Source organism: Haplochromis burtoni, unplaced genomic scaffold (genome assembly GCF_018398535.1).
Source record: "Haplochromis burtoni strain Fernald_Lab_line unplaced genomic scaffold, NCSU_Asbu1 Contig_19, whole genome shotgun sequence".
Taxonomy (NCBI): Eukaryota; Metazoa; Chordata; class Actinopteri; order Cichliformes; family Cichlidae; genus Haplochromis; species Haplochromis burtoni.
In genome coordinates, this window is record NW_024582380.1 from 2,699,727 (window position 1) to 2,714,415 (window position 14,689).

Sequence of the window (14,689 nt, forward strand, 5' to 3'; positions counted from 1 at the left end):
AAACACAAAAAATATTTTATTTTATGTGCTGGAATGTGTAGAAAATAGCTTTAAATGTTAAACTAATTTATTCAAGTCAGAGAATGTTGCATATAATTAAATTTTTGCTTGATGCATAAAGTTAAAAGATTAAAACTGATAAAACAAGTTAAAAAAAGAGACTTTTCCATTTGATTACATTTTGTATGATGGATTAAGTAGAATTGGGCTGAAAGATCTATCGCTTTATCACCTATTCAGGTTGTAAATCGTGTTTTTAAAAAGTAACTAACTAAGTAATTAATTACTTTTGAAAATAAGTAATCAGTAAAATAACGGGATTACTTTTTTGTGGAGGTAATCAGTAATTAGTTACTGATTACTTTTTTCAAGTAACTTGACCAACACTGCTACCAAAGCATAACATTTTATGCTAGGTGACAAATCATCAGTATATTACGCTTTTGGCCACCCAACACGTCCCTATATTACGAGTTCGGAAAAATGAGGAAACATGAGAATCTTGCTTTGATTGTCCTATACAATCCTATACCATCTGCCTGAGGGCAGCAGTTTCAACAGGGAATGGCCGGGGTGAGAAGTGTCTTTAATGATGTTCTGAATTTTTTTCAAGCAACGGCTTTCATGTAAATCCTTCAGCATTGGGAGAGGGCAGCCAGTGATCTTTTGGTCGGTGTTAATAACCCCTTGGAGTGCTTTCCTCTGAGCTGCCGTAACAAATGCCTATGCCATAAGTTAGTACACTCTCAATGGTAGCTCTGTAGAAGGACACCATCAGTCTTTGTGTGATATTACTCTTCCTGAGAATTCTCAGGAAGTACAGTCGCTTTTGGGCCTTCTTCAGTAACTCAGAGGTATTTATGCTCCAGGACAAGTTCTCCTCCATGTGGACTCCCAAAAAATGAAAGTCTGCCACCCTCGCCACACAGTCTCCCTTTATAGTTAGGGGTATATTGCTGCTTCTTTCTATCATCCCAAAACAGCAGCTGCATCATTGCTTGCAAAGCCAACAAACCGTGCATGTAATTTTTCAGAGACATCCTTCATAGGAAGAGTTTCTAAAAGCAGCACGCCACAGACAGCCCTGGTGCATAACTGCAGTTCAACAACTTGAAAGAAAGAGCTGCATAACTCACCTTTGTATGGAGTTTTCAACAATGAGGCAACTTGCTGAAACATTTGTATTATGGGTCTGCTATGAAAAAACTGTGATTTCTCCTTTATTTCGATAACAGTAGTTTTCAGTCTGGCACGGTGGCTTAATGAAAGTTGGAGTAGAACAGATCCTGATCAACACCCCCTACACGGTGTCATCTCTATTGTCATAGGATTGCAGCATTGAAAGTAAAAGCCATTTTATGATTTGATTGTTTTTGCACTGTAGACTCTTTCAAGATGCAGCACTAAAAATCAGAAGGGGTTTGGGGATCAAATGTTATCCCTACTGGGGATAAAAACAAGAGAATAAGATAAAGGAGGGAAATACAAATAACAGCTTACTCATGAAATGTGTGAAGGCATGAATGAATACTATTGATTTGATTTTTTTTACTGATTTGACTACAGTTAATCATAAAATGTGTTATTTGTTTCATCTTTGTTTAACTACAGATGCTGGTGATAAATATAGTAAAATATTTAGCGGCTATACCCGATCTAAGTCACTCAGAACATGCAAATGTTAAACAGAAGATGCCCAAAAACTGAGCCTTGGGAAATTCTGCATGCAACTTTTAAACACTTGATTGCCATGAAAAAGTTCCTCTCCATCTAACACGATCACTGGGGTATGTAGTCTCACCCACTTTCCTTGTCTCTCTTTTAATATGGTGGAAGAAAGAACAAAAGGGAGGAGAAGGTGGAGAAATAATGGGGGTGAGTCTAGAAACAGGCATGCAGATTTCAGGACATATGGTGCACAAAGCTGGATAGGTGATTTGAGAAATATGCTGATAGCATGCATGAGAGCCAGAGAATCCAGGGAAGTTGGATAAAAGGTTTAAAAGTTGAATAAAATTTGCATATGTAGGCAGTGGGTGCAAAATAAGACCCAACATTTCAGCACAAATCCAGTGAAATGTGTCATTTTGCTGGGGGAACACTTTGATGTCAGAAACACAGCGCTTACTGTAAAACATTATATGTAAATGATAACAATACTGAAGCATCTACTTTTCCCCCCCCTCGTGCACTGATATGGATGTTAACGACCAGCTATTTGTCGACTCACAGTAGACAGCATTAAAGCACATTACTCCTCCATCTGTACCACTGTTCTCTGTGTTATGAATTATGCTGTTTAAATGGGTTCCCCCCCTTTAGAAGAGCTCTGGGCAGGGAGGCATCTAATGGCAGCTAAATGAATTCATGCCCAGATAAGGCGTAGGCTGCAAACACAGCAAAGCAACAACAGCTGTCACAGATAGAGGGAAGCAGAGAAAGAAGGGGAGGGGGCAACATAATTGGAGAGAGCAAAAAAAGGACCAGAGATGGGGAGAAGTACAAAGATGTAAAAACAAATGGAGTGTGTGAGCGGAAAATGAGAAAAAATCTGTGCTGCGCTTTCCAGCCTCAACAAGTGAGGAGGTGTGTGGGAGAGAACAGAACAGAGAGTGACATTAGTTGTGAGGAAATCTATTGATTGCCACAGCAGCCATTATTCTCTAAGTCAAGAGACTAAAGGAAATAAAGGAGAGGAGCGTGATGGTTGGTGTTTGATGCGATACAGATTTTCGCCGACTGGAGGCTGTTGGATGGTGTCCACAATTTTTTTTGTTAATAATGATTTTTTAATTGAATTTCTTTTCAACTTGCTATCCATTTAGCGATGGCCTTTAAGGCTGGTGCCAGAGCTGTTGTCGCGTTGCGTTTTGCCAATCAGGAAGAGCGACTGACATAGGCAAAAAATAGAGATGCAATCCATTTATTTCTTCCTGAAAAGATGTGTAGTATTTTAAACTGTGGATGACATGCAGTCATGCTTTAGCCCAAAGCAGGCAGAGATATGCTGAAGGGGAGAGAAAGGGAGGCAGAACATGTACTAACAAATGAGGAGGGGGTGGCAGCTCGGTGGTGGAAAGGAGGGGAGGGAAGCATTTATGTATGATGGATGAGAGGTGCAGAGGACTGCAGACTGTCAGATGTTTCCTTTCTCTCTCTTATGCGTTTTTGATACGCAGATTGGAGGGAGGTCGGAGGGTGCGAGAGCCGAGAATCGAAGATAGAAGGCAGCGGTGGAATAAGGTGAGAGGGTGAAGGAAAGGAGGAGGAGATTGTATCGCTTGTATTGCCTGGCAGAATGTTCCCAGCACCTCTACTCATCTTTAATGAGGCCAGGAGGAACATTATGGAGATGAGCTGCAATGGGCCCAGGACTACAGCCCTAATAGGGTCACCGATCAACACATCTCCCCTCTTTCTCCTTTTTCCTCTTCCAGCGATCCCACTCTTTCTCTGTCCGCCTCATTGTCCAATTTGCTTGTGACCTTCCCTTCCCACTATCTCTTTCAATTTTCTCCTTTGCTTCCTAACCTCCACCTAAACACATCCTTGTGTTTGCCTCTCCGGCCCATCCTAATCTTCCCATTCTCCTTTTCGGAAAGAGAGATTGTGTCATCGATCTCTTCTTCAGGCAAACTGGCTGATCAAAAGATGAATAGGGCCTCTTATGATGTAAAGATGAGATTCATTGCAGAAAGCGTGCTTTAAACTATCATCTGTTGAAGAGAGGAAAGGAGACACGAATAGTGAAGAGGGGGAAATTAAAGGTGGGGAGTGATGCGTAGGATTTGGTGCATCTCAGATGGAATTTTGAGGGCTATTCCTAAATGATGGCTCATCAAGCTCTTTTTTTGCACATCACATTTAATTGCTTTTATAGCTGTTCCTATGGAAACTACAGTTCTCTTTTAAGCTGCAGAGGGGGTTTGTTTCATCGCCTTTTCTCTTGGGGGTTGGTGCTACCATTACATGTATAGTTTGGATAAAGAACACTATTGATGGATAATATCACTGGGCCTCAGAGGAAAAGAATCACAAACCAGGGGAGGACGTATAAGCAGAATATGGGATTAAAAACACAGCATTTCATACATAAGGAAATGCTGAATGTGTCCATACGTGTATATAAGATGAATCCACATATGCAGAAATTGTCAATTAAGGTATGTACCCATCAGATGACATAAAGATAACTTAGTGTGCAACAACCATTTTCATCTAGAAATCTTTCATGGTTTGTGTCTTGAAGCTACAAAACACTGTTGCTTGAATAAAACTGATGGTCTTACAGTTATATGATAATAGTCAAGAGATGTTATCAGCGGGTTTGTAAGAGCAAATGTTGTAGATTCCTGCGCCACTGTCTCTCAGCAAACTCATCAATTACACTTTTATTTCATTTGCCAACCACAAGCATTCTGTTGATACGCAACCACCTCCTAGAGTGATGGATGAATGTTTTGTGGTAATGTGGACATGATTTTAAGGGAAAGCAACAAGAAATGCGCATTTATTCTTAATTTAACTTCACAGTACATCAGTTTAGTTTCTTGCTTTACTCCATGACTGTCAAATATTTTACACACTTGCACAAGCTGTATACTGGTTACTTTTAGCCATGTGCATGTTCAGAACCTACACAGTCTCACAGAGTATTGGAGGTTTAATTCAAATTACCTACCAAAGCCCTGACGCATTTAGCAGATGAGGGAAATTGGAGTAATAGTTAAAAATTGATTTCCAATTCATTTTATTTGGTGTAGGATAACCTTTTAGTTTATTATGATATGGCAGTCATAGGTTATTGCATTTTTTTTATAAGAGCTTATGATATTTGGTCAGCTTTAGTCTCAGCAGTGGTAAAGTGTTTAATATGATTGTTTTGGTGTCCTGTTTGTGGAATGCTCCTGGCTTATGATGCCTACTAATATTGCACAATTCTCTAAATCATTGGTTGTAGAGTAATGATGCTGATACTTAGCTGTATGAAGGATTTCTTCATTCCCTATTTATACTGCTAAGTTTAGTATACAGGGTGGGCCATTTATATGGATACACCGTAATAACATGGGAATGGTTGGTGATATTAAAGTCCTGTTTGTGGCACATTAGTATATGTGAGGGGGCAAACTCCTCAAGATGGGTGGTGACCATGGTGGCCATTTAGAAGTCGGCCATCTTGGATACAACTTTTGTTTTTTCAATAGGAAGAGGGCCATGTGACACATCAAACTTATTGGTAATGTCACAAGAAAAACAATGGTGTGCTTGGTTTCAATGTAACTTTATTCTTTCATGAGTTATTTACAAGTTTCTGACCACTTATAAAATGTGTTCAATGTGCTGCCCATTGTGTTGGATTGTCAATGCAACCCTCTTCTCCCACTCTTCACACACTGATAGCAACACCGCAGGAGAAATGCCAGCACAGGCATCCAGTATCCGTAGTTTCAGGTGCTGCACATCTCGTATCTTCACACCATAGACAATTGCCTTCAGATGACCCCAAAGATAAAAGTCTAAGGGGTCAGATCGGGAGACCTTGGGGGCCATTCAACTGGCCCACGACGACCAATCCACTTTCCAGGAAACTGTTCATCTAGGAATGCTCGGACCTGGCACCCATAATGTGGTGGTGCACCATCTTGCTGGAAAACTCAGGGAACGTGCCAGCTTCAGTGCATAAAGAGGGAAACACATCATCATGTAGCAATTTCAAATATCCAGTGGCCTTGAGGTTTCCATTGATGAAGAATGGACCCACTATCGTTGTACCCCATATACCACACCAAACCATCACTTTTGTTGTTCCAACAGTCTTGGAGGGATCCATCCAATGTGGGTTAGTGTCAGACCAATAGCGGTGGTTTTGTTTGTTAACTTCACCATTCACATAAAAGTTTGCCTCATCACTGAACAAAATCTTCTGCGTGAACTGAGGGTCCTGTTCCAATTTTTGTTTTGCCCATTCTGCAAATTCTGTGCGCCGATCTGGGTCATCCTCGTTGAGATGCTGCAGTAGCTGGAGTTTGTAAGGGTGCCATTTGTGAGTAGCTAATATCCGCCGAAGGGATGTTCGACTAATGCCACTCTCCAGTGACATGCGGCGAGTGCTACGCTGTGGGCTCTTGCTGAATGAAGCTAGGACAGCCACTGATGTTTCTTCATTAGTGACAGTTTTCTTGTGTCCACATTTTGGCAAATCCAACACTGAACCAGTTTCACGAAACTTAGCAAGCAGTTTGCTAACTGTAGCATGGGAGATGGGTGGTCTCGTAGGGTGTCTTGCATTGAAATCTGCTGCAATGACCCGGTTACTGCGTTCACCAGATATCAACACAATTTCGATCCGCTCCTCACGTGTTAACCTCTTCGACATGTCAATGGCTGTGAACAAAGAGAAACTTGTAAATAACTCATGAAAGAATAAAGTTACGTTGAAACCAAGCACACCATTGTTTTTCTTGTGACATTACCAATAAGTTTGATGTGTCACATGGCCCTCTTCCTATTGAAAAAACAAAAGTTGTATCCAAGATGGCCGACTTCTAAATGGCCACCATGGTCACCACCCATCTTGAGGAGTTTGCCCCCTCACATATACTAATGTGCCACAAACAGGACTTTAATATCACCAACCATTCCCATTTTATTACGGTGTATCCATATAAATGGCCCACCCTGTAGTTTAACTATAAACCACCAGAAAGTGCCAGTACATTTAAATAATTCTCAATACATCTATTTCTTTTAAATCTGAAGGTTCTTATGTCGAGTGTTCAGCCCTTGAGCAGATAAACAATCCTGATATTCTGAACATTTAATTTACAGCTTGAATGAAAAAAAGCTACAGCTACAGCTTCTCTCCCTCCTATAGAGATCAATTTGTCCGCCAACAGCCCTCAGTCCACTCCTTTTTCTACAGTGCTACTAAAGCAGAAGGCCACTCAAGCTTGAAAGGGTCATTGGTCGCTTGTATAGGTGTATTACACTTCATTTAATTCTAGTCTCTTTTGTGCTTTCAGTGTCTAAGCCACTGGAATTGGTAATAAAGAAGGATATATAAGAGTTTTCAGTTCTAGATTCCTAGTCTTCTTGTATTCCCAGAAATTCTCATGTTGATAAATTAGGTGCCATTTTACTGGAAATTCAACTACTATACACTGATGCTAATTAACATAATCCATCCATCTATCCATCCATCCATCCATCCATCCATCCATCCATCCATCCTTTTCAGCTCTTCTGCTTATCATTTTCAGGGTCGCAGGGGGCGCTGGAGCCTATCCCAGCTGTCATAGGGCGAGAGGCGGAGTACATCCTGGACAGGTCACCAGTCTGTCACAGGGCTAACACGCAGAGACATTCACACCTATGGGCAATTTGGATTAATCAATTAACCTATCCCCACAAACTACATGTCTTTGGACGGTGGGAGGAAGCCAGAGTACCCGGAAGGAACCCACGCAAACACGGGGTGAACATGCAAACTCCACACAGAAAGACTCCGGCCTGATGGTGGAATTGAACTCAGGACCTTCTTGCATAATAATACATAATAACACAATCCAATAAATATATATTTTTCATACCTAAGAAAAAGAGCCATGAAAAGGTTTTAGACTTCAACCCAGAAAATGCCCATGCTGAATGCCTTAGGAAGACACTCCTGAAAATCACTTTCACACATACAGTGCTGTGCAATAGCCTTGAGCACCCCTCATTTTTATACTCTGCTAGAAAAATGAGATATACTTGCAGAATTTTATTGAAACGTGCAAACATATACAAACAAAAAACAAAATAAATAACTTCAAATGAACTCTTAAAAACGATTATGTATTAATGCTATTACACAGAGTAGTGTGCAAACATGTTGAGTTACCCCACGTTTCTTTATACTGTGCTAAGAAAATGGGGAAAGGAGTGCAGTGATTTATTGAAATGTGCAAACATAAATGGAAAAACAGTAAATAAGGTATGAGGTGTAGTCTATTACTCCACTGCAGGGGAGGGGTGGTGCAGCAGGCTTGAGGGGCAGTGCCAGGGAGGGTGGTAGGACAGCTGCATTGCATCCAGTAATCACACTCTTACCCCTTCAGTGACACCGGGGCCTGGAGCAAGAGATGTGTGTGGAGTCTGCTGGGAAGCTGCTTCACAGCGTCGGCGAAGACAAAACTCTGTTCGGTATAAATAAAAACAAATCTCAAGCACCACAAGTGTTACATGTCATGACTAGGATTACACAGAGTTTGTACAATTCTAACAATTCTAAGGACAGTCAAAGCTCTTTGTGGATGTTACATGCCTTTTATTCTGTTTTGTCAAGATTATCCCACTCTGTTTTAATAATGTTGAAATCTGGACTCTGGTGAGGCCAGTCCATAACTCATAATGTTCCATTGTGTGTTTTTCTATCCAGATATATGTATACTGCATTGGCAGTGTTGGTGATCATCAGATCAGATGTGGGTCAGTTGTATTTCATGTGGTATTACATTCATCAAACTTTTGCAGCCCCCTACACATGACTGAAGATGCTCACTGTTTTACTTATTTTCTGATTCGCTCTATACACATTGACACATTTTATTTTTTAATTCTAATTTGGATTGTCACTCCAGAAGAGCTGTTGCCATTGATTCTCGGTTTATTTTTTATGTGATTTGGCATACCTCAGTCTTTTCTCTTTGTTTCTCTTCTATTTTTCCCCCAAAGTTTGACATCGCACATTGCAAGTGTAATACACTGCTAAGAAGCATTTGCAGTGACACAGACTTTGTTTTTCCATTGTCTTTTTAAATGCACAGATGTGTTCTTTTTTATTTTTTTATGCTTCCTTTTACACTTTTTTGTTTATTTTTGCGTTCCTTTCTCTGTTTCCTCCTTTCTTAGCTCTGTGAAAACCATCAGTAGTGAGTTGTTGAGATAAGCTGATGTTTTAATCCCCTCTAGCCCCTCATCATGGCTCATTGCCTTATCAAGGTCAAGAGATTGCTTAGCAACACTTACACCATTTTATTGGCATATTATTCAAGTGCAGAGGAAAACAAGAAAACAAGCATTTAGGCCAAAAATTCACTGCCAAATATTATTAGGCCCTGTAGTGTTTCTGATGACGGCCCATAAATAAGTTTAATGTTGCTAGTGCTGAAACTCAACCTTATAATCATTAGAGTTTTATTTTTAGCTTCTAATTGCTCCCTTCTAATTTGAACTAGCCTTGGTTACTAACTTCATAGCTATGCTTGCTTTCAAGAAAATCCTCAATCTAGACTTGGCTTATCCCGAGGCTTAGCCTTGGCCTCAAACCTCAAAAGCAACATTGTTCCTTAAACCATTTTAAGAATAATTTCAAACATGCACACATTACAGATCTGAGACCTAAATTGTTTTACTTACCAACTATATTCACAAATTCCTATTCCCTGTGGCTTAACCAAGTATGAAATAGTTAATAGTATTTGAAGCCATGGCTGTAATTGCTGGTTGTACAGGGCCAATCAAGAGGGTGTTTAATAGAATGTAAATTAAAAACAAAACTGTTACTTTGATGTCTGTCTTCTAAGGCTGACAGCAGGGAGTGAAGGTTATAACCCAGTGAGTGTAGCGTTTTAACAAGGGGCTGTTTGAAAATCAAGTGCAGCCTAACTCAAGGAAATATAACACCAATCAGGGCAGAAAGGATAAATGCCTCATTACATTTTAAAAAGCCATGTAGCCTTTAAAGTAACAGACACTCAAGGATACGTTCTGAGGTGGAGGCCAAAGGGATTTTACTAAAATAGTGTTACTTTGATATATGAAACCACTTACTTTTCTATTTTTATGGCGTTTAATAATCGATAATCACAAACATAAGTGCATGCACTGTTACATGTATTAACTAACTATTAATCAATCAATCAATCCCCCTTAATTAGATGTAAATTTACTTACAACTGAGTTTATATTCTCTGTATCATGAAGCGCAGGACTCTCCACTGAACCATATCTGTAAAATGTAATGACTAAGTTAATCCACATTGCTTGCTACAGGCCAGTAACTCTGAGAAGTGAGTGCAGTAGGCAGTAGCACACCATTATCCCAAAAAATTAAGAGATGGAAACACTGCACATGTAACATATAGTGTATTTAGCAGCAGTGTTGGTCAAGTTACTTGAAAAAGTAATCAGTAATTAGTTACTGATTACTTCCACAAAAACGTAATCCCATTATTTTACTGATTACTTATTTTCAAAAGTAATTAATTACTTAGTTACTTAGTTACTTTTTAAAAACACGATTTACAACCTGAATAGGTGATAAAGCAATAGATATTTCAGCCCAATTCTACTTTTTCTGCATAATCCATCATACAAAATGTAATCAAATGGAAAAGTCTCTTTTTAAAACTTGTTTTATTAGTTTTAATCTTTTAACTTTATGCATCAAGCAAAAAATTAATTATATGCAACATTCTCTGACTGGAAGAAATTTGTTTAATATTTAAACCTATTTTCTGCACATTCCAGCACATAAAAGATTATTTTTTTTGTGTGTTTACACTCAGTCTTTCAAATAGATGCAAGTAAAACACAGCAGAAAATAAATAAAGTCAAAGACTAGTGTCCTGTTACTCTAGTTTCACCTGTAAAGCAGGAGCGGGGTAGGCGGAGGTTTACCCTGGTGCAGGTGTGCCGCAGCGGTCAGTTGAAGAATCTGAGAGTTCCTCTGTGAATTTCCCATTACGTCGTAGCGCTCTCGGTGCTTGCTTGGAAGTTTAGGGGTTTTTTTCGCTGTAAAGAGAAGTTTTCTTCCCGCGCACAATGGACGCTAATGTTTTTGTCACTTTTTATGGAATCAAACTCAAAGTAAGGTCAGTACTTCCAGGCTTAAAAAGCGGCACCTCATACTCTCTCCCGCACTCGATATATTATCCATTGTTGATCTGCACACAGCTGTTGTCACGAACGTCGCACTCGCTTACGTCATTGTCATGAGACATTCTCGCAAAAAACTCACGGTTTTAGTAACGCAGTAACGCAGCGTTCCTACGGGAAAGTAATCTAATTACCGTTTTTGCAATAATAATCCCTTACTTTACTCGTTACTTGAAAAAAGTAATCGGATTACGCGTTACGGCCCATCTCTGTTTAGCAGATCAACTGTGATGCTTTAGAGCTTAGTAAACACAAGTATACGAAACCTTTTGGATGGATATAAAGTAGATTTTAAAAAAATTAACTGAAAATTCGATATTGCTATTGAGATTATAGATGGTTCAGTATCACAATTCTTGTGTTGACTCACCCCCAGTGTTGATATTGTTGGAATTTAGCACCTAAATCATTCAGTCCTGTCATTCATTGCTATAGTAATGAGTAATGTAACTTTGACCATACATTTTTCATTAAATCTTTTTTACGGACTACCCAAGCTGCATTAGGGAGACACTGTTGTTTATACAGTATTAAATGAAAAAATTAAATGTGTCGATATTTTTGTAGGGAAATGGGAAATAGGTGCGGTGATTTATTGAAATATGTTCCAATTTATAACATATAGGGCAAAAACAGAGTTTCTCAAATTCTATTGAAAGGTAATATTTGGTATTACCAAAATTATTCTTCAACACAGTCAAAGCTTTCTTATAATTTCTTTAAGTAGTCCTCAGGAATAGTTGGATGGATGGATGTTGGCTTCCCACAATGCATCAATAATTTGGAGCTGGGGAGGCCAATCCATAACCATCGCGTGCTTTTCTATCCATGTATGCTTTTATTCTACTTTTCTTCAGTTTTGTCCAGTTTCCTCAATTTTAAGGATACGCTGCACACCTTCCTAAGATATGCCAAGTTTTTGGCTAATAGCTCTTTGGGAATCACTTTGTTGGTTGAAAATGATGTTTTATGCTTGTCAAACTGTGTTATCTTTGGCATTTTTCATGGATTCAGCTAGAGAAATGGGGACAAATTATATGTTTTTGTGACAGTCCATTTCTAACATACTGCTGAAAGATACAATTTAAAATTAGTTCTTTGCTAAGTTGCCTGTTATGTGGTCCATCCCTTGAGCTAGGTTTCTTTTTTATGCTTGGGTCAGTGTTGAGTGCTTAAATACCCCCACCCCTCCTTTGAAGCAAACTATAAACGATTGATGTGTGCCTCAAGGCTTTTGCACGATACTTATTTGTTGGCATGTTTTTATGGAGTAAAAAAATGTAAATTTCCATATAGCATAATTAACATAAAGACAGTATAACTCACTTTAATGTGTTAAATATGACCATGTATGTATACATTTTGTTCAACATCATGTAATAACAGAATCTGCAGTTTAAACAGTTAAAACACAGACTTGCCTTTGATCCTTTTTATATAGGAGTATATATATTATACTCTTTTAGCAAACATATAATCCGTAAGCAGCCCCATCAACTAAGTACATATAAAGTACATGGATTTTTCCAAGAGTAATAAAAACCCTTCAATTATCTTCAATTTTGCCACACAAAAATGCTTGGAGGCCTGATTCTTTCCTTGTGTCTGTATTTTTTAAATTCTCAGTGCATCCTAATATGCATTACCAATACATTACAGTAATTCACTTTGACTTTAAATCACATTTTGCCCATTCGCTTTTGTTGCATTATTATGAGGCAGCAGTGCTGAAGGTGGATACATCAATTAACATGGTAAGAACAGGTTCCAAGAGTTGCTGGTGAGTTCACAGGTTCATCCAAACAGTGCTTATCTCCAGCTGGCAGCTGGACGTGGTAGAAATAACTCAATTTAATACCCATGGCTGTTGCGTGATAATAGCCGCACTCTTGTCACAATGGGAGACTTCTCACCTCTTTAACCCTGTAGCTTCACTTCTCTTCTGCAAGCCACTGGCAGACTGAAGGAGATAAAATTTATATTGTCTGTCCTTCATCCTTTCTCTCATCAATCATCTCTTGCAAAATATTTCCAATTCTTGACTTTTGTATTTTTGTTTCTTTTTACACGTCTCCTCTTTTGTCTTGAGAAAATGAGTCTTAATTTCTTCCTTTTGAAAGCCAAAGTTACAAATTCGCTGTATGCCAGGGTCACACACCTGTGACTCTATGGCATGCTGCTGCTCTAGACACCGAGTTCTGGAGAAGCTTTCACTAAGCAATGCAATCCAACCTCTCAGGAAGAAAGACAGCTTGGTGACTCACAGCCAATCTTAGTATGTCATACAATATTTGGCCAGACGAAAAGATTTCAATTCAGTCAATCTCAGACATGAGGGCTCACCCACAGTAATGCATGAGAACTTAAAAAAGATACAAATGACGAGACTGCCAACTCTGTGGCTAAACTTAGTCATAGTGCGTCCTTCTATACAACGTTTGGTCCAAAGGAAAATATCAGTAAATAATTCCCTGAGTCAAATTAAAATTTGGTATTCAGAAAAACATCTAACATCTTCCCCCCTTTATAATCTCTTCAGTATCACAACTGTCTAGTTCAAAGTTTCTCACTGACTAATGACTTTATCCATGTCCGTAGTTTATGGATGAACCATATGATCCAAGAATAGCAAAACTATTCTTGGGTCATATTCTTGGAGCTTTTTCCAGCTTTCATAGGGTGAGAGGCGGGTTATACCCAGTACAGATGGACAGGTCACTAATGTGTCGCAGGACTAACACATTGAGAAAGACAACCATTCACGATCACATTTACAGCTACAGCCAATTTAAAATGACGAGTTAACTTAACCTCATGCACGTCTTTGGAGGAAGACAGAGAACACACAGACACGGGGAGTGCATGAAACCTCAACACACAATGACCCCTTCCTAGAATTGAACCCAAGACCTTCTTGCTGCCTTTAATGTTCAGCAATAGTAAATATTTACCTTCTGTCATCTTCCATGTCTTATTTCTGAATACCTAACATATTATTGAGATAATACAATTGACTTGCAACCATTCCTCAAGCAATGTATGAATCAGTGATCTAATGTAGCAGTCAAGATCACCAGAGAAGCATCATTTTTCTTTTCTGTCACTTGTAGCTCTACAGTATGTTCCTGTGCTCATTTATCATTTACGGACCAGTGATTTAAATGAATAACTGACTGTGACAGCAATGTCATGAAAATAAATCTCTGCATAGATGTCAAAAAAGCACAATAAATAATTAATTAAGAGAAAACCTGATTAGCTCATTACTGTGTAATCCAAAGAGGTGCGGTTTACCTCTGTTGTTGTGCTTTGTGACTAAAAACAATGCCAAATTATTTGGATAGACTGGATGTGCTTCCCAGCCTTCAGTCTCTGCAGAACTTTATGTCTATTTGACTCATCTACAGACACAAACACAGGGAATGAAAGCATGTTGTTGGTGGGCCAATTCATTGTCTATTACACCACATAATGTGCTGCTGCCTTGTGCTGTCCGTGTGCTCAACATAAACAACAGTGCTTGCTAATGTCTAAAAGTGGGAGGACAGATTCTCTTAGGTAATTCAGTTATGTCAAGCTATTCTGTGGAAGTAAATCGATAGAGCTGTTCACTTGATGCCATTGGCTGTGAGTCACAATGAATTAACTCACTAAAGGAACAAATAATGCAGAATACCCTATCGGTCCACTGACCTAGCTTCAAACACAGTACTCAGATACAAGTGTTTGGGCTACATATGGTTTTGACTGATGACATTAACTCCAG